Raw genomic sequence first — 18,533 nt, 5'->3', positions numbered from 1 at the left:
GACAAGTAATGATCTCCTGATCATTAAGAATACCGGCGTTAGAGTTAGAATCAAATCATTCTGTCACAACCTCATCATTTATTGGCTTTGGGCAAGTTATTTAATCTCCCTTAAGCTTGGTTCCCCCACCCTTTTTTTTTTTTAAAGAACTATAACAACCATAATAATAATATTGCTTCAGGCTTTCCTGAGAATGACATAGATTCACACATGACTGTGGTTTATCCAACACCTGGTACATGATATTTTTTTAAAAATGAAATACTATGAGGATGTTTAAAAATTAGTGTTTTGGGAGATTACTTAATATAATATATGTGGCATAAAGATACAATGTAAAGTAAAAATAAATATGCCATCCTAATTGTAATTTTAAAAATATTGGATCAACACAGAAAGGAAATGCACCAACATGTTAATGATGGCATCATTAAGTGGCACAATTATGAAATTGTTCCATCTTTACATAGTTTTGAATTTTCAGGTATTTTTAGAGTAAGGATTTATTTCTTTCATATGTATTCTATATCTCAAAAATTCCTTAGATCTCTTAAGTTCTGTATGCACACATGATTATTTTATTAATGTGATGCAATTCGTCTATGTTATTTGTTCAAAAAGACAAGAAGACCTCGCTGAGGAAACTTGTCACTTTGCTCTTGTGTTAGAATAATTGGCCAGCAACATTAAAAATTAATTGGCTGAGAAGCAAATAGTGATTTTTTTTTCTCCTGGATTTTTTTTTTCTATTTCAGTAAATAGTAAAGAGCTAAAATATCTTTTCAAATCCTTATTTATCTCCTTCTATCTTCAACATGCCCCTGGATACTGAATCAATACATATTGGAATAATTCCAAATAATTTCTAATGACAATCAGAGATATCCAACTTTAGAACTCCAAACAATTTCAGACTTTCTTTCAAGCTAGAGCTAAAATATACTCAATCTACACATCTACTGTAGTTTATGAATTATATAAGCTGAATTTTTGAAAAACGTTGATTTTTATTTTCATGTAAGATCGCTTTCTCTTTTGCACAAATATTTCAGCTTAACCCTTGAGTCAAGAAAATTCTTTTCACACGTAGTCAGTTTGGATATAGGAAAATAGTGCCTGACATTGTCTTAAATTTTCTCGTCAGGTTATTTTGATTTAATCTCCGGTTAGACAAACTTGAGTGCAGGAGGGAAGGCTGCCTGCCTTACATTACACTTGCCTGTATGTGGCTGGAATAGTAAGCATAGAAAAGCTTCTGTCTTGGAGATGGAAAGAGCCACTGTCTAAAATGAGGGACAAGTGTGCTCGGGTAATAATAGAAAATGAACAGGCCCGGGGCATTCCACCCGTCTGCTCCTTGGCAGTGACTTTAACTTCTGGGCATTTCACTAGCAATCTCAGGTAGAAATTTTCTTCTGTTTTGTTATTCTTGTTGGACAATGGCTATTTATTTTGCTTTTAGACAACAACAACAAAAACCCCAAACAAAACATCCTTATCTAGCTTTTTGTGATGGTTTTGATTGTTCAGTTAGGTATTTTTATGCTTTTAATGACCTTCCTACTGATTATCTTTACTTGCTAATTTTATTACTTTTTCTTCTTTCATGTTAAATGGGCAAAAAGAATTACAAATTCCAGATTAGTAGGTATGAGCGTCATCTTATGCCAAACCAAGAATGCTAATGTCCCGGATGATCTCTGCCCAGATTTGTCATGGTCTCGAAGGCATAGTCCCTGCCCTGTTCTCAGCCGAACTCCTTCAATAATGGCATGAAACAAACCAATTTTTGTCAGTTTAGTTTTATATCTTGGCTTGGCTATTATATCCAAACATAACCAGTTCTGTTCCCATAATACAGAAGATGAAACCAACCGGAGATGGAAAGAGAAACAAGAGTTTCAAAGACTAGGTTGTGAAAATATCAGCCTCATTGTCTGTCCAGACACCTAAAGACACTTTGTGTTCAGTTCTTTCTCAACATCCTTTGTCAACACTCCATTAAAGGGTTCCAGCCCTGGACCGCCTGGGAGTATCTCTGAGGCATGATCTGCTCTTTGAAGCAGGAATCCCTGCACACATTAGTGACAGGTGAGTCAGCCTCTTCATCTGTCTGTTCAGAGACAAAAATAAATAAATAAAAAATAAAACCAACCAACCAAACAAACAAACAAAAAACGCTGTACATCTTGAAGGATCCCTACTTTCAAGCAGTTTCAACTTTAGAAATCTTTTCCTCTTGTTGAATCTAAATGTTCTTCCCTGTAACTTGCTTTTACTGGTCCAAGTCTGCCCTCTGGAGCCTTCAGGAAAAGCCTCCTTCCTATAACATATCAGAGGTTCTTCCCAAATTCTTCACATGAATTATATTAAACACTACTGTCAATTGTTAGCTCCATATCCAGTCTTTGAAATCCAGCTTGGAAAATGAAAGCCTCCTGGTCAATCTTTAGATCACAAAGGAATAAGACAAAGAAGGCAACAAATCCCTCCTTTATTTTACAACTTTCTAGACCCAACCAAAAATACTTTTTGTTTGAAGAACTGTGAGGTGCCTCAGTGACCATCGAATTCATGTCCTTCGCTTATCAGATGAGTAATCTAAGATCCCGAGATCTTGCCTGAGATCAGGGTCAAAGAACTGTGATGACTAGACCTCTGATGGTAGGACTACTGCAGAGTAGTACTGTCTTGCTTGCTTCCAGAAGAATTATACTCTGACAACCGCAAATAGTTTTCTAACAAAATTCTCTTAATGCACAGTTTTCTGAAACTATTTTACAGTAAGTTAACTTCTAGTCGCATGTCATGCATTATCACCTAATCTTAAATACTAATTCTAAGTTTTTCAAAAGTTATACTCCCCAAAGTTCCAGAAAACCATCAAAGAAAAATAAAAACAACTACTTCAAAATTTACGCTCCATTTTCCCTAGAACATCAAGTCACTAGTAACTTCACATTATACACACACACACACACACACACACGAGAGAGAGAGAGAGAGAGAGAGAGAGAGAGAGAGAGAGAAAGAGAGAGAGAGAAGGAGACAAGGGCATGCATGTGCACTCATACACATTCACACAAAGTGAATTTACTTCTTCATTATTCCTGGAGCTAACATTTACATAAATTCAAGGTTACTATTACCAGTAAGTAGACGCAATCAGGAAACTTAGGCAAGGAGCAGACACTTGACAACAAACATGTTTACATCAAGATGAGGCACATATGGCTACGTCACTGACATAGCATGAACAGTTTTTTGTAAATATATGTTGTGGTATTATGGCTTCTATACTTGAAACAACTGAACTTATTTCCACTTCTGCTTTTGAGAATTCAAAATCCTATTTTTTAAAAAAAGAAATGAGGGTTTTCCACATGTTGATACTACTTCTCATGCAGTTGATTGGTAACAGCAGGCATACAATATCAATAAAGTCCACGAGGACAAAGATGTGGCTACAAAGAGAGATAAGCTTTGTTCCAAAACTGCATATAAGCTCTTTCTCTTAAAAAAACATAGAAGAGCCTGACCAGGCAGTGGCGCAGTGGATAGAACATCAGATGGGGATGCGGAAGACCCAGGTTTGAGACCCCGAGGTCGCCAGCTTGAGCGCAAGCTCATCTGGTTTGAGCAAAGCTCAACAACTTGGACCCAAGGTCACTGGCTGAAGCAAGGGGTTAATCGGTCTGCTGAAGGCCTGTGGTCAAGGCACATATGAGAAAGCAACCAATGAACAACTAAGGTGTTGCAACCCTCAATGAAAAACTAATGATTGATGCTTCTCATCTCTCTGTTCCTGTCTGTCTCTGTCTATCCCTCTCTCTGACTCTCTTTCTCTGTAAAAAATAAAATAAAAAATAAAAAAATAAATAAAATAAAAGTAATAAAAAAATATAGAAAAGTATAAAAAAATGAAAATTCCATCACCCAGAGAGAACCACTATTAATATTTTAGTATACTTGTCTAGTATTTCCCCCATGTATATGTAAATATGCAATATTTACAAAATAGTCATCTAAAAGCTTTTTTGCTTACCAATATTGTTTTCCAGGTTATTAAATTGTCTTCGAGTTAATGACTGTGGTTTTCTATATCTTAGATGTTCATTTCTTTTATATAAAATAGTCTCTTTTGTTGGAGTTTATCTTTTAGTCTTTCTTTCGTTACCATGACAAATATTCCATATTTCTCATTCTTTGTTTGTTCCAAGCCAAAAACAAACAACATATATAAAAAAAACAAAAAAACCTGAGATTCTTATCTGAGACTGTTTTTTGAGAAAGGATTATGTACTAGCACTGTAAAAAAAAAAGATTGAGAAAATAAACCAAAAGACTTGTGCCACTTCCTGTTCCAACAAAAAATTGACTCCAAAAACTACAGGAGTGTAAGATGATGAAAGAGAAACATGACCAAAATCAAGAGAAAAGAGAAAAGGATGCAGAGGCAAGACTCAAATAGCTACTGAGACAGAGGAAGCAGGAAAATGACCGAGGATAGTGCAGGGAGATACAGTGTCTCACATAAGTAAAGAAACAATGTTTCATATCTTCAGCAAAGGTATCAACTATAATACCTTTGTGATATTGGGATAATGGATTTGTGCTGGTGAGAACAGTAAAGGATTAGTGTATATGAGAACATTTGCCAGAAAGTAAAGAATGTTCTCGATAATGCTACTAGGATAACAAGAAGTCACATGTTGTCAGGCTGGCAAAGAAAACAGGATGCACTTGGAGATAGCTGACCTGTGGATTGTGGTCACAAAAGCAAATAGCATACAGTGGCCATGCGTTGAGATCAGTATCTGAGGGACTACCTGCTGTGTGTTTTATTCAGTATGTGCAATACAGAATGCATTGTGCACTTACATGTCAAAGTATATGTTCCTGCAACAAAAACTTACTGAACACCACCATGTGCACGGCTCTGGGCTAAACTGAGGACACAGAGATGAATCCTATACCTGTGTCCCCGCTAGAAGAGACAAGGGACGCATGAGCTCTCATGACATCCTGTAACTTTCCTTCCAAATACTTGCTCCAGTTTAGAATTACACATTTTACTGGTGATATTTGTGATTATTTGGTTAATGACTGTCATCCCATTAAACCAGAGAGTAAATAAGGGTAAGTATTGTATTTGTTTTGCTCACCATTATTTTCCTAGCACGGTGCCTGGCATCATGCTAGACTACTTAAAATTACTCAAAAACATGGAATGACTTTGAAAGGAGGAGAAATATGAGTAAAACAAAGACTATAGGTAAGAGATAAAGAAGGTCACTACATAATGATAAAGGGAACAATCCAACAGGAAGATATAACCATTATAAATATTTATGCACCTAATATAGGAGCACCTAAATATGTATATATAAAGCAGACTTTGGTGGATATAAACGGCGAGATCAACAGCAATACTATAATAGTAGGGGATTTCAATACCCCACTAACATCAATAGATAGATCCTCAAGAAAGAAAATTAACAAAGAAACAGCAAACTTAAAGGACACACTAGATCAACTGGATTTAATAGATATATTCAGAACCTTTCACCCTAAAGCAGCAGAATATACATTCTTTTCAAGTGCTCATGGTACATTCTCTAGGATAGACCACATGTTAGGGCACAAAAGCAGTCTTTGCAACAAATTTAAAAAGATTGAAATCATATCAAGCATTTTCTCTGATTACAATGGCATGAAACTAGAAATCAACCACAACAGAAAAACTGAAAAATACTCAAACAGTTGGAAACTAAATAGCATGTTATTAAATAACAAATGGGTTAACAATGAGATCAAAGAAGAAATAAAAAGCCTGACCAGGCTAATGATTGATGCTTCTCATCCTCTTTGTTCCTGTCTGTCTATCCCTCTGTATGACTCTCTCTCTCTGTCTCTGTAAAAAAAAAAAAAAAAAAAAAAAAAAAAAAAAAAAAGAAGAAGAAGAAGAAGAAGAAATAAAAAAATTCCTAGGAACGAATGATAATGAATATACATCAACTCAAAATTTATGGGAAACAGCAAAAGCAGTGCTGAGAGGGAAGTTCATAGCATTACAGGCATATCTTAAGAAGCTAGAAAAAGCTCAGATAAACACCTTGATCCTGCTTCTATAAGAACTAGAAAAAGAACAGGAAGTAAAGCCCAGAGATAGTAGAAGGAAGGAAATAATAAAGATCAGAGCAGAAATAAATGACATAGAGCCTAAAGAAACAATACAGAGGATCAATGAAACCAGGAGCTGGTTCTTTGGAAAGGTAAACAAGATCGATGAACCTTTAACCAGACTCACCAAGAAAAAAAGAGAAAGAACTCAAATAAATAAAATTAGAAATGAGAGTGGAGAAATAACAACTGACACAACAGAAATACAAAATATTGTAAGAAAATACTATGAAGAACTGTATGCCAAAAAATTAGACAACCTAGATGAAATGGACAAATTCCTAGAAACATATAATCTTCCAAAAATCAATCTGGAAGAATCAGAAAACCTAAACAAACCAATTACACCAAATGAGATCAAAACAATTATTAAAAAACTCCCAACAAAGAAAAGTCCTGGACTTGATGGTTTCACAAGTGAATTCTACCAAATATTCAAAGAAGAATTAACTCCTATCCTTCTCAAGCTATTTCAAAAAATTCAAGAGGAAGGAAGACTTCCAGGTTCCTTTTATGAGGCGAGCATAATTCTGATTCTTAAACCCAGGCAAAGACAACACAAAGAAAGAAAATTATAGGCAAATATCCCTGATGAATTTAGATGCTAAAATCCTCAACAAAATATTAGCAAACCGGATCCAGCAATATATGGAAAAAATCATACACCATGATCAAATGGGATTTATTCTGGGGAGGCTGGTACAATATTCGCAAGTCAATCAATGCGATTCATCACATAAACAAAAGGAAGGAGAAAAACCACATGATAATTTCAATAGATGCAGAAAAAGCATTTGATAAAATCCAGCACCCATTCATGATCAAAACTCTCAACAAAGTGGGAATACAGGGAACATACCTCAACATGATAAAGGCCATCTCTGACAAACCCACAGCCAACATCATACACAATGGATGAAAATTAAAAGCAATTCCCTTAAGATCAGGAACAAGGTAGGGGTGCCCCCTTTCACTACTCTTATTCAACATAGTTCTGGAAGTCCTAGCCACAGCAATCAGACAAGAAGAAGAAATAAAAGGCATCCAAATTGGAAAAGAAGTAAAACTGTCATTATTTGCAGATGATATGATATTGTATATAGAAAACCCTAAAGTCTCAATCAAGAAACTACTGGACCTGATAAATTAATTCAGCAAGGTGTCAGGATATAAAATTAATACTCAGAAATCAGAGGCATTTTTATATACCAACAATGAACTGTCAGAAAGAGAAATTAAGGAAACAATCCCCTTCACTATTGCAACCAAAAAAATAAAGTACCTAGGAGTAAATTTAACCAAGGAGGTTAAAGATTTGTACTTGGAAAATTATAAAACATTGATAAAAGAAATCAGAGAAGATACAAACAAGTGGAAGCATATATACCGTGCTCATGGTTAGGAAGAATAAACATCATTAAAATGACTATATTACCCAAAGCAATTTATAAATTCAATGCAATACCAATTAAAATACCAATGACATACTTCAAAGATATAAAAATAATATTCCAAAAATTTATATGGAACCAAAAAAGAACATGAATAGCCTCAGCAATCTTGAAAAGGAAGAATAAAGTGGGAGGTATCACACTTCCTGATATCAAGCTATACTACAAGGCCCTTTATACCCAGAAATAAACCTACACCTTATGGACAACTGATATTTGAGAAAGGAGGTAAGAGCATACAATGGAGTAAAGACAGCCTCTTTAACAAATGGTGTTGGGAAAATTGAACATCTACCTGCAAAAAAAATGAAATTAGACCACCAACTTACACCATTCACAAAAATAAACTCAAAATGGATAAAAGACTTAAATGTAAGCCGTAAAACCATAAGCATCTTAGAAGAAAACATAGGTAGTAAGCTCTCCAACATCTATCGCAATATATTTATATTTATATTTGCTGCTTTATCTCCATGGGCAAGTGAAATAAAAGACAGGATAAACAAATGAGACTATATCAAACTAAAAAGCTTCTGCACAGCTAAAGACAATAAGAACAGAATAAAAAGACAAACTACACAATGGGAGAATATATTCGACAATATGTCTGATAAGGGGTTAATAACCAAAATTTATAAAGAACTTATAAAACTCAATACCAGGAAGACAAACAATCCAATCAAAAAATGGGCAAAAGAAATGGTTAGACACATCTCCAAAGAGGACATACAGATGGCCAATAGGCATATGAAAAAATGCTCAGCATCACTAATCACTAGAGAAATGCAAATTAAAACCACAATGAGATATCACCTCACACTGGTCAGAATGGTGCTCATCAACAAAATAACACAGAGTAAGTCCTGGCGAGGATGTGGAGAAAAGGGAACCCTCCTGCACTGCAGGCGGGAATGCAGACTGGTGCAGCCCTATGAAAACAGTCTGGAGATTCCTCAAAAAATTAAAAATCAAACTGCCTTTTGACCCAGCTATCCCACTTTTAGGAATATACCCCAAGAACACCATAGTACTGTTCCAAAAGGAGAAATGCACCCCCATGTTTATGGCAGCATTGTTCACAATAGCAAAGATCTGGAAACAGCCCAAGTGTCTGTCAGTGGATGAGTGGATTGAAAAGCTTTGGTACATATATACTATGGAATACTACTCAGCCATAAGAAATGATGACATCGGATCATTTACAACAACATAGATGGACCTCGATAACATTATACTGAGCAAAATAAATCAATCAGAAAAAACTAAGAACTATATGATTCCATACATATGTGGGACATAAAAATGAGACTCAGAGACACAGACAAGAGGGTGGTGATTAAGTGGGGGGGCTGAAGGGGAGGGGCACAAAGAAAACCAGATAGAAGGTGACGGAAGACAATTGGACTTTGGGTGATGGGTATGCAACGTAATCAAATGTCAAAATAACTGGAGATGTTTTCTCTGACCATATATACCCTGATTTATCAATGTCACCCCATTAAAATTAATAAGGAAGAGAAAAAGAAACTAGAGGTTGAATGTTTAGGGCTCCATGAGCTGAAGAAGTCTTATGATTGTCCTTGAGCCCAGAGAAGTAGGTTGGGGCCGGGCTGTGAGGATGCTGTACCTCATTCTATGGGATTTGTGGTATTTAATATACAATGGAGAGCTGGTAATGGACCTCCAGCAGAGGGACTTGAAATCATTTTTAGTATATATTTATTCTACTTTTTTCCATATTTACAGTAAACAAACAGTGAAAAATAATAACTGCTAAAATCTGGATATCATTTTCATATAGTTCAGAGGAAAATGTTATTTTTGTGGAAAAATATTTATTTTACTAAAAAACACCAATTGGAAAATGTGATTTGATTTGTAGAAATTTTTTTTCAGATAACATCTCTAAGAAGGCATCCCCTGTGCTTTATTAAGAAGAAAGAAGACCACTAAAAGCATAGACAGGATGGGTGTAGCTCTACATCATGGCGGTGTTATAAGCAATCAGTGTATGACCATGCAGCTATGCTCATTCGGGTTAGAAAGAAGAGAAACAGCTTATCTACACTGATATTGTTTTGTTATGAAACCACAGGAGGAAGTAAGGAAGAGCAAGCACTAGTTTCCATAGCCATAAGCAATTCAGAAAGTGCTGGAAGATCAACAAGGAAGCACAGCAGCCCCAGGTCACATGGGAACGTGAGCCCCTAAGTCGTCAAGGAATCCATTGCCTCTATGGTGTGACCCAGTCATGCACCTGGCTCACTTAATTCGCTCTTTGCTTCTCCCAAGGCTGTGAACAGAGTGGTTAAGAACACAGGCTTCGCAGCACTCACTGCTTGGGTTCAAATCCAGCCCTTGCCTGTAAGACACTTGGGGAAAAAATCTGATTGGTACTTACCATCTCTATCCAATACAGGGCATGCCTATCTGGAGTTCTTCTGGCCTCTGCCTTGTAGGCCACAGGACAGCTCCTTCCGGTGGTCACAAATCCTTCCTTGACTTAGTCACAAGATGGATAAGTACCGCAGCCTATGCGTAAGGGATCAGTCTTTGCCTTTCTCAGAAGGGAGCAGGAGAAGTACTCAGAGAACCATGGCCTTCAATCTGCGCCCCAAGAGCTGTGTGCTAGACACAGAAAATTAATAAACAAACTGAGCTGATTAAACAACACAACAACGATCATATGTAACAATGTAATATAATATATTATATTTATTATAATTATGTAATAATTATATATAACAATACAATATTATATAGTATATAATATATATAATTAAGGAACTGACTTAACTAAGTAATATAAAATGAAGTTCGGTGTAATTTAGAAAGAAACAGAACACTGTTGAAACCATTGCTAACACACTTCATAATTAACTATAAGAGAAAATCTACTGCTTCAATAGAGAATGCACTAATTATTAATAATGTTATGTGTGGCATCATTAGGATACTTGTTATTGTTTTGTTTCCTTTTTTCTTTTTTTTTAAACAAAATGTCCATTCTAACAAGTTAAGAAATGTCATAGGATTAGTTATGTCTACCTGAGAATAAAAATCATTTAAAATTTTTTCATGAAAATTGTCAAACATCACAAGTAAGGAGATAATGATACACTGACGCCCATGTAGATATTAGCCTCAGCAACTGCCAATGTTTGGTGGTCATATTTTATCTATATCTTCCCCGCTTTTGTTGAGAGATGAATGTGAAATTCTCAGGTACAAAGAGAACAAAAATGTTAAAAGGTCCAGCTTCAAAGAGGAAATGCTACGCTTCCAAGTGTATGGATTTTCATTCTAGCATTTTCTTTCTATTCCCTCAGTCATTACCCAGATTCTGTTAGTGGCCATGGAAATGCCTCTTACGAAGGCATCAGAGAAAACAATCTCTTTATTTTTTCTTGCCTCCAAATAAGAAAATGGCAACTCAGGCCCACAGATCTCTAGGGATTCCACAGATCTGCTTACCTCGCCTGTGAAATCTCAGAAAATCTATGCACATATTTTTACACTTGTTTTTTTATACAGGAGAGTTCCAAAGCTTATATCGGATTCTCACACAGGCCTATTACCTACAAAAGGTTAGGGACCTCTACCTCTGTATATCTTAAAAGCATTTCAAACATAGTTTCTCACCTCCATTCTTCAGCCAGTTCTCCATATTAAAATCTAACACCTGTCACCACCTCCAAGATGCTTTCCCTGACCACCTCGCCTATAACTGATTTCTCCCATGATTTCCTGTAGAATTGAAACCAAACTCTTTTTGTAATTATCACATTTTGTTGAGATCTCATTCACCAGCAAGTACTTCCTATGTACCTACCAGGCACTATCCTATAGGTATCCAGGTATGGCACTGTTAGAAGAGCTCAAGGAACATCACAGTATCCAATATGTATCCTGCATCCAAGGACATGTGGTTGTTGTAACTGCACTGAATGGAAGAAAAAATGAGCGGCAGCACTTTTGTGGGCTGGCATTCAGCTCCAGAACATATAAAGTGAGTGAGGCTCTCTTTTTTTTTTTTTTTTCTTTTCTTTTTAAATGCAAAAAGAAGGCATTTATAGAAAAAGAAAATGTCAATTCGATTATCCTGGCCATGGCGATAAAGATACCCAACCAAAAGTTCCCTTCCTTCCATCAATGTACTGTGGCACTAGAAAACCGTTCCGGAATCACAAATTATATATGCTGATCTCCACTCCTCTTAGGTCACCAGTTTGTGTGAGACACATATACTTGGCTCCTCGCAAAAAAAAAAACAAAAACACAAAACAAAACAAAACAAAAACCCACGCCTGGTAAAACAACTCACCATGAAGTGCCCAACCCTCACGGAGTCAGTCAACTCAAGAGCATCAACCTGTCACGTTTCAAAGAGCAGCAGAGCAGTCACTCAACGTGCTAATTTTTCAGTATTAGGCACTAGCATCTTTTAAAGTACACTGGCCTCTGATGATCACTGAGCCGTTTGATAAGAGAGGTGGAAGAAGATCGTGCTAAGGACCTGGCATATAGTCCACCCCACTGTTCCAGAAGTACTGTATGTAGTCTGTGCGGTATATGTGTGAGCATCTAATTTTAGGTAGAATCTTCTAAGTTCCAGCTCTAATTTTAGGTAGAATCTTCTAAGTTCCAGCCCTACTTTGATGGGGCTAGTTTTGCAAAACTCTTAGCAGATTAAGTATCCTGTTTTAGAGCAAAGCCCTGAAGAGTCTAAGCAGTGGCACCTTGGCCTTAACCCCTTTGATGTTCAGTTATCCAATATACCCAATGGGGACATATCCCTTGAAGTACGTGGTTGCAAGGATCATATGCGAAAACTCGCGCTAAAGCGTCACGTTGTTGTCACCCCAGGTACTGCGTTGCTGTGCTCCGGGCGGGCCAGGTGTACTCGCCTTGGCGTCCTCTCCCACGTAAGACCCGCCACGCGGGGAGGGTAGAGACGAGAAGAGCGCCGGGAGGAGGCAAGAAGGTCACCCCCATCCCGCGGCAGAGCCTCACTTTCCCGGCACGTTTGGGCGGGGCGTTCCAACTGACTAAGCAGGCAGGCGACACCCCTCGGGCTTCGCTCTACGCCCGCCACCCTTCCGAGGCTGTCCGCGGGCCTCGGTCCCTGGAGTCCCAAGCTCTAGCGCCGTCCCCGGAGAGGTGAGAGTGGGGCGGGGAGGCAGGGACGGCGATGGGGGTGGGGAGCCGCGCTCCCGGGACTGCGGGCGGTCGCCTCGCTGCTCTCGCGGCGGCCGCCCGCAGGCCCCCAGCCCCAGGGCGCGCCTGGAGAAGGGCGGGGCGCAGTCGGGATCGGGCCGCGGCGGGCGGACGAGAAGCTTGCGGAGGGGCCCGCCGAGCCCGCAGATCCGCCGCCGGGAGGCCTCCCACCGGGGCCTGGCTGTAACTTCTCCTCCAAAGCCCGGACCCGCGCCCGGCGCACGCGCGCTCCCCCTCGGGCAGCCGCCCCACGGCGCCCAGCCACCCCGCGCGCCCTCCGTCTATTTTTTTCTTATCGCTTTCATTCTCTCACTCTAAAATAGGTCAGGGGGTGGAAGTTACACCTGGTACAGCCTCCGGCTCTGATGCAAAACAGCTTTTTCTCTCCGGCTACGGGAAAAGCATTGCAACTCTTCGGTTAGGTGGAGCTTCCCGCCCCCATACCGTGCAGAAAGCTCGGCGACCGAGGCTCTAACAATGGTCTACCGAGGGGAGCGGCGAGAAGCCTTCTGGCCAGCCTAGCTCAGCCGCTCTGCGCCCGCCCTCCCGCCGGGGACCGGGAGGAGGGGGCGCGACAGGTCGCTCCGCGCGCGCGCGCCCGCGGCTGGAGTCTGACCGCCTGGGTGAATTCTTGTGCTTCTTTTGTCATTCCAGTCGCCGAGGGTGACCTGTTTACCTTGAAAACTTAGACGTGATCAAAACCGGCGAGCCTGCCCTGCAGATAGGGACTGCGGAATGTGCTTCAGATGTACGCTCTGGATAAATCAGAACTCCGAGCTTCAGGGGACGTGCGTAGTGCCTTAAAGGTGAAAATGATCTGTGTTTTCATGCAGTGCATGCTTATCTTTATCTTTAGAAGGTATCATTTTTTAGGAATCGATTCTTAAATAGCAGCAGCAGGCAATAAACGAAGATAACTTGAAGTCAGAAAGTTTGTCAGAATATTTTTTAGTTGATCTGAAAGAACTTACTAAAATAGTCAAAGCGGATGGTGAAAATGCAGTTTAAGAAGGTATATCAAAATGAGATGGTAAGATTTGTATGATGTTTGCTATATGTGTATTTTTTGGTACTACCTGGTTCCTTGTGATAAATGTTATACACATACAATGCTCTGTGTAGAAAGAGTGAGACTATGAAACATCTACGTGCAAAGCTTTATGTATTGGTTGGTATGCATGCATTTAAATGTTATGGGATATTTCTTGTAGGCAGAAAGTCAGAATATATCTATATCATTTTGACGTTAAGGTTACTGGCCATGTTACAGATAACGATTGGCATTTAAGCCCTTGTTTCAGCCGCTAAAAGTACTACTTGTGGTATGACTTATGAGCCTAGGGAATCCTTGAAGGATATTACTGGCTAATAAATGGTTAATTTGTTTTGAAGTTTAGGGAAGGGAGAACTGTTAAGTTTTTCTGCCCTTGATGCCTGGCTGAAAATGCAGTGTGCTGCACTCTCCCGTGGGTGAGGGTGAAGGAGGCGTTAGAGTAGTTCAGACTGGAGGATTGCACGTGACTTCTAAAGGAGACCTTGGCTAGTGCAGAAAGTGTCTCCTCACCAAGGAGCTGCTCCAGAGAACTGCTGCTTTATGAATACATTTGGCCAGATTTGAGAAGGGCGCTCTCTGTAAACTCTTCTCTTGATTCAAAAGAAATCCTATTTCTAGAAAGATTCAATTACTACAATAATGTTCTTTGGAAATAATTTGTCCCTGCGTGTGTGTGTGTCTTAATATAGCTAAAGCATCAAAGTAGTTCAAAGGTTATAATAAAATTTTACTTATTGGAGGGACGTGCAATGGAAAATACAGTGTGCATGCTAATCCTGCCTTGTAATGAAGGCTCGGGGGACTGCTCCAGTCAACCTTAAATCTCTGTTTATGTATATTTCTCTGTTAAATCTCTGTTTATGTATACTTCTAAAGCTAAATCTTATGGTGATTAAGGACTATAAAGGAGGTGTTAAATCTTAGAATATTCCTGATAAGTGGATATGTGAATACTTACATGCCTTTCACTCATATAGAATTCATATGAACCTCTAAAGAGCTAGTTTACAAAATCTGAAACACATTATGTTGAGGACCCTATCACTGCTTTGAAGAAGGCACAAAGGCTGGATAAGCTTGGCAATACACAGCATCTTAATGTTGAGGGGGAAAAAATGCAACTAAGTCTTTGTGTTTATTGCATGTTGATGTTCTGATTTGTATTTTAAATAGGAACTGAGTGACGCTGCCGTGTAATTGAGCCCTTGGTTTAATGCATTCCTGAGATGAGGCTGTCAGAACTTGTCTGTGCAGTCTTGTGTGTTCCCTCAGATAAATGAGGAATGCTCTGAGCAGAGAGGCGTGAAAGTATTGTGACACTGGGGATTTATGTCAGGACAGACTGAAGGAACTAAATATCACCTGAGTCTAGCATAGTTCGGTCCCTCATAGGGCTGACCACATAGAGGTGCTGAATGACCAGCTGAGTGTCCTTCAACTTTCGTGGTTCTCTTCTTTTGACGTCCTAAGAGTACATAGCCTAGATCTCTGGCTAGGAGATCTCCGAAAGAAGTGAACCTCATTTGCTTTGGGTAATTACTTCCCTCGTGGAGAAATTTAAAACCACTAAAGAAAAGGAATTTAGGTTGCATTCTGTCACCTGGAGTGAACAACAGCTCTGAGCCATTTCCTCATCTGTGAAATGGGGATGATGATACTTCCAAAGTGGCTGGTTTGTGATGAGCAAATGTAAGAGTTCATGTAAAATGCTGAATACGCTGTCTGTCGGCACATTGGGGGCCGCCTGGTAAGAAGGAGAAAGCTATGGACTTCAGTATCATTTCTGGTAGCTGCCGAGGGGTTGCTGCGTACTTGACGGTAAATGAGTCATTCCCCTGTACTGGTGTACTTATTGTGCTCTTATAGGACACAGCATAGTTGCTCTAGACCAGGGGTCCCCAAACTACAGCCTGCGGGCCACATGTGGCCCCCGCCGCACTTCCGGAAGGGGCACCTCTTTCACTGGTGGTCAGTGAGAGGAGCATAGTTCCCATTGAAATACTGGTCATTTTGTTGATTTAAATTTGCTTGTTCTTTATTTTAAATATTGTATATATTCGTTCTCGTTTTGTTTTTTACTTTAAAATAAGATATGTGCAGGGTGCATAAGGATTTGTTCATAGTTTTTTTTTTTATAGTCCGGCCCTCCAATGGTCCGAGGGACAGTGAACTGGCCCCCTGTGTAAAAATCTTGGGGACTCCTGCTGTAGACTCTTAGTAGTTAGTGTCCTCTGGGAGTTAGGCTCACGCTGTCAACTTGCATCTCCTCCACCTTAGACAGGCTTTTGCTTACCTCAGTTGCAAGTTTCCTGTAGCAGTTTTGGAGATAATGAAGATACCAGGGGAGGGAGGAGATGACTCACTGAAATTCTAAAATCAAATTTAAACATTTAATTGACTAGTTTCTATTAATGCCATGAGATGGATGGCCTTAATTAAATGGTGAGAATCCCTCGCTTTCGCATGGGTAGTTAGAACAGGTAGAGAGCGTTTGTCATTATTTAGAAACAGGGTGTCTGGACTTGAGGGAGGAAGCAGAAATAAGGTTCACTCGGGTCTGCCATCCTTTGGTGTTCCCTGTGCTCCCAAGTCACCGTGCTGAGCCTCAGGATGCGCTAGCAAGACAAACAGACCTGAGCCCTCGTGGAACGCAGGTCTGCTGGTAATATGCATAGGGCAACCTATAAATATACCTGTGCCAAGTACTATGCAGGAGGATGTCAAGGGCAGAAATGGGACTTTGACCTGTGGAAGGAAGGAGGTCAGGAGTGCTTGCTGAAGGAAGAGATGTTGGGGTTGTGGAGGCAGGTCCTTGGGGAAGGAAGAGCATTGAAGGCCCATTGGGCTGAACCTGCAGGGACTGTGTGTGTGTGTGTGTGTGTGTGTGTGTGTGTGTGTGTGTGTGTGTGTGTGACAGAGAGAGAGAGAGAGAGAGAGAGAGAGAGAGAGAACAGTATCTTTGAAGGAGACAGAATTGGCCTGACCTGTGGTGGCGCAGTGGATAAAGCGTCGACCTGGAAATGCTGAGGTCGCCGGTTCGAAACCCTGGGCTTACCTGGTCAAGGCACATATGGGAGTTGATGCTTCCCGCTCCTCCCCCCTTCTTTCTCTCTGTCTCTCTCTCTCTCCTCTCTAAAAATGAATAAATAAAATATAAAAATAAATAAATAAATAAATTGTGAAGGAGACAGAATCAGTGAAGCAGGAAGAGAAAGCATAGGCCGTGACACACATTTTCTTTTTTTTATGTTAAGAGTTAGTCTCAGTAGAACCTTCGTTCCTCTGCGTAAACACCTTATCTTAGGCTTTTGTTCAGACTACCCTACTGAATTATGAAAAGGATAGTTACAATCTTTTTTCAGCTGACCAGAACCTAAACCAGTATTTATCATAATTGACTGTCAGCTCTTTGCATTACTAGTTGTCTGACTTTGAAAATATATACATATGGGCTATCTCTATAGCATAGCTGGATAGATACAAAATTAGTTCATTTATCCCCCACATTTGACTCTCTGTGTTTATTCAAGAGCTGTAGGGACTGATTCACTTCGTGTGCCTACAGTTGAGAAGCCCTGAACAGCCAGGCAAGAGCATGTGGAGAGTTGTCCGAACCTGTTCACCATATGCGTGATTTTATTCACTTTGTTATTCCCTGTTCTCTTCTCACTCCCCTTCTTTTTCTTTCCTCCCCCCTCTTTGTTATTTTTTTCTTCAGTGTTTTTGTATTTTTTTCTTTCTCTCCAGAGGGCCTGATGATCATTTCTCAGCCTTTATATAAATAATTATGCTTTGGCCTTAACTGCCTTAACTGCAGGCCTTAAAGTGTGGTGGCCCTGATTTGGGTAGTTCTGGATAATGACCTGTGACCAGTGGTGGGATTCAAATAATTTAACAACCAGCTCTCTGCCCTAGTGACCATTTTAAGTATGAAAAAATGATATACTGAAAGGTAGTTTATTATTTCATGCATGTAATAAATACTTAAATAAGGACAATAAGAGAGGTACACAGAACTAGATTACATTATAAGAATGAGTTTTAAAATATTAATGAAAAAATACTAAATAATACCTGACCAAAAAAAACAATAAAACTGTTATTTAAGATATTTCCTCCCTGGCCGGTTGGCTCAGTGGTAGAGCGTTGGCCTGGTGTGCAGGAGTCCCAGGTTTGATTCCCGGCCAGGGCACACAGGAGAAGCGCCCATCTGCTTCTCCACCCCTCCCCCTCTCCTTCCTCTCTGTCTGTCTCTTCCCCTCCCGCAGCCAAGGCTCCATTGGAGCAAAGTTGGCCCAGGTGCTGAGGATGGCTCTGTGGCCTCTGCCTCAGGTGCTAGAATGGCTCTGGATGCAATAGAGCAACGCCCCAGAGGGGCAGAGCATCGCCCCCTGGTGGGCATGCTGGGTGGATCCTGGTCGGGCGCATGCGGAGTCTGTCTGACTGCCTCCCTGTTTCCAACTTCAGAAAATACACACACACACACACACACACACACAAAGATATTTCCATATTGCTTCATGATTGGCGTCCTCACTTGCAATTTTCTTTTACTTATGGGCGGAATGAACACTACTCCGGGCGCTTAGAATATGCTGTTGTGCAGATGAATGTTAAAAAAGAGTAAG

At 39.8% G+C, this 18,533-nt stretch overlaps 1 protein-coding gene and 1 long non-coding RNA gene across 6 annotated transcripts in view; one reads left to right on the top strand and one right to left on the bottom strand.

Moving 5' to 3' along the window:
* Window positions 1-13,278, bottom strand: part of LOC136308809 (uncharacterized) — a 30,654-nt gene extending 17,376 nt beyond the window's left edge. The window contains exons 1-3 of the long non-coding RNA XR_010726178.1: window positions 13,196-13,278; window positions 11,467-11,577; window positions 10,036-10,262 (exon numbers count right to left, since the gene is read on the bottom strand). This is a non-coding gene — a long non-coding RNA (uncharacterized lncRNA). The remainder of the gene's footprint in view (window positions 1-10,035; window positions 10,263-11,466; window positions 11,578-13,195) is intronic.
* The window catches only part of TRMT9B (tRNA methyltransferase 9B (putative)), a 48,089-nt gene continuing 42,068 nt past the window's right edge, over window positions 12,513-18,533 (top strand). For 3 of the 5 annotated variants that reach the window (XM_066236546.1, XM_066236542.1, XM_066236541.1), the window contains exon 1: window positions 12,833-13,657. The gene's annotated coding sequence lies outside the window, so the exon portion shown is untranslated. Of the gene's footprint in view, window positions 12,795-12,832; window positions 13,658-18,533 lie in introns of those variants that run through there. The other 2 variants (XM_066236543.1, XM_066236544.1) reach the window with 2 other exon arrangements.

This window comes from Saccopteryx bilineata, chromosome 6 (genome assembly GCF_036850765.1).
Source record: "Saccopteryx bilineata isolate mSacBil1 chromosome 6, mSacBil1_pri_phased_curated, whole genome shotgun sequence".
NCBI classification, from domain to species: Eukaryota; Metazoa; Chordata; class Mammalia; order Chiroptera; family Emballonuridae; genus Saccopteryx; species Saccopteryx bilineata.
Note: the sequence above shows the minus strand (reverse complement) of the source record. Positions and strands in the feature narration are given on the sequence as shown.